Below are 3,051 nucleotides of genomic sequence, written 5' to 3' on the forward strand. Positions count from 1 at the left end.
TTCACCATGGTGTAGTTTACACTGATGTTCAATAATAAACATAGATTGTTTTCTTGTTATTGTTCTTGTTATTACTTACAGTAGGTAGAATGTTAGATAGTTTTCAATGGCATGTTTCAAAGCACTTTTCAAGAGCAGTGTACGGTGTCAAAGCATTTTGATGAGCGAAAAACCCTATAGACAGGCTAAATGATGCTTGGGCTGATATACGGCAATGGGCCCTGCCGGCCGTGGGTGCGGTTAACACGCTCCTGTGTAATGTAAGCTGGTGAAGATGGACATGAAACTGGGGCTGAAAACATAGCTCCAATGTTAGAGAACTCATTACAACAGTTTACTGATTTCACTAAATAATTCTAAACATGAAAACGTTGTTAAAACCTTTAAATGGAAACTTGGCAGGCCATTATGGTAACGTTAGCAAGTTCTTATGTACCCCAAAGTCAGTTCGTCCTCTAATCCAGGGCTTCCCAAACTGGGGGTTGCGACCCGGCAAGGGGTCGTGTAACGAACTTCAGGGGTCTCAGAGTGTAGGCTATACTATTTTTAGACAAAGTAGGCCTACTCCATATTATTCTATCGTGCTTTTCAGACGTTAGTTTCAAAGTGCAGTAGTTAAAACCAAGGATGCCAGACCTTGGTTTTTCCACCTAGATCTGGGTTTTTTTGACCACATCTGGGTTTTAAGTTTTTTTATTTCAAATTTAGGTAAATCTAGGTTTTTTTGGTTTTTAACTTTGTACAGAGCTTGCACGGTATTAAGGCACTGGGATCTTCGATAAATGGTCCACACTGCAACACAAAAATGATAAGGTAGCCTACTGGTAATGTTTTTTTGCATCAGCTACTGCAGTCAGTGAGGTAGCCTACAGGATGCTAAAGAAATGATCCAACTTTATGAAAATGTGGATGACTAAAAATTGGAGTAGTACAACTATTTGTGTTACTGAACATTTACTTATTGTGAATTTGAGTTATTCTTTTCAACATTACAGTATGTTCAAATGAAAAAGGCTAAGCAGGGTTTATTGCTAAGTACCAAGTTATCGTAGTTGTACACCAAGCAGTAAGCAGGCATGATGATTCTCCTCAGCCGCAGTCTACAACTCACACAGCAAAAAGTTTAGTTCAAAAGTCAAAACTAACCTTATTGGTTTTGTCTAGTCAGTTTTAGAAATTTTGGTTAAACACGCACTGAACCTTGCTAGCTAGACGCTTTACCATAAAGGTAATTTTGAACCAAAATCTTTGCTGTGAGCCCATATAGGCCTACCAAGCTCTTGTTTTTGTATATAGTTATATTACATATATATTAACTACCATACCAACATAAGCATGTATATTGTATAATTAAATCAAATATAGTTATTAATTACTATATTTGATTTAATTTGCTCTGCTTTGCTTTTTTGCTTAGCATTGAGCACTTTTTTGTCGTATTGATAGTTTTCATTGTTTTTTTTATTGTATAATTATATATATATAGGCTACGTGTTACTATTTGTAGCTTTCTGAGGCTTCTGTGTAATGATTTAAAAATGGTGCTGAAAGCGCACGCAGGTTTTTTTAACCGCTTTACTACATATTTTCTGGACCTGGGTTTTTTTTGCCTCATCTGGGTTTTTTTTAGCACACAATCTAAGTTTATTGGAAATTTGTCGCTGGCATCCTTGGTTAAAACTAGTGGTAAAAACTTTTGGTTCCCGCGCTTTTCAAGTAGGCGGCTAAATATTTACTCTTCTGGTTTAAATTCAAAATTTGGACAAATAACAAAATCAAGAGTTGGAGACACGACAAGATCAAAAAAATTGAATAAAGAATTTGTTTGCAATTACTCCAATAGTAAGTTTTTTGAATTTAATCAAGAATTGGCAAAGAAAAGGCAAATTGAAGAAACTTTGATTTAGGATAGCTGTAAAATAGTTGAAATCGGCAGCCTTTTATATGTGAAGAAACTTATTCATCAAAACCTAAAATGTAAAAGAAAAAAGATCAAGACTGGACTGTAATTCTTTGGATGTTGCAACTCATTTTTTTGTTTGAATTTATCTTTTTTCCCTGGAATTTGTAAATCTGTACATCAGTTAACTGGTAGCCTAATATGTTTAGCAGCAGTGCTGCCAGAGCTTTTTTGAATAAATTGTACTGTGTGTCGTAAAAATCACTTTACTTCGGTAGCTTTGTTTTATTCAAACTGTGACAACTTGCCACATTGTCTCTTCTCAATTTGCTTTCAATTAAATTTTCACCTTTTTTCTCACTAAAGGCTACCTTTTAAAATAAGCAAAAATGCATTAAAATCACCAAAAACTTATTTCATTTTTGATGTGTGTAAATGCTTTGAAAAATTAAATTGAATAATCAAACTGTATCTGAGAAAAAAAAGAGTACTATTTATGTATTTTTTTATTTAAGCGTATCCTTGCTTTTGATTACTTTTTTTGTAAATTCGTACGGTCACACTGAGCCGGTTTCCTGTAACTTTTGAATTGCTGGTCTTCTATGACATCACATTTCATTTTTTTAAGATGCCTTTGAAGACTCTCAAAGCAAACGTTCAGGAAACTTGTTATCATTTGAATTTGTTTTTTGTGTAGCCTAATTAAGTTTAAATCGCCCTTGCACTTGCAAGTGTTAATTGTAATTGTAGGACTATTATCACAAAAAAAAAAAACATTGTTTTTTTTCTATCTCTCTTCTAGGTTTGGTGGCTGTACAATTTTAAGATAGTGGTAGTTTAGCTAGTACTGTTTTATCGATGTATATTTTAAACTTTTGGGTTTTGCCATCTTTCCCTTTTGTTGGTGTCAAATTCGTGTGTTTACTTTGTCGTTCTGTACATGTTTGCGCCAACAGCAAAAAAAAAAAAAAAAAATTGAATTGATTAGTGCGATTCCTCAAAACATTATTCTGAACTGAGCTGTAAATTCTGCGTAAATAGACCTAGCTTTAGTAGTGGAACTTCGTCAATTGACAGCAGATGAACGTTTCCTTATTCGTAATCGTATCACAGCTGGATGCGCAACTTTTTTTTGTCACTAGTTTCTAATG

Source organism: Aplidium turbinatum, chromosome 11, assembly GCF_918807975.1.
Source record: "Aplidium turbinatum chromosome 11, kaAplTurb1.1, whole genome shotgun sequence".
Taxonomy (NCBI): Eukaryota; Metazoa; Chordata; class Ascidiacea; order Aplousobranchia; family Polyclinidae; genus Aplidium; species Aplidium turbinatum.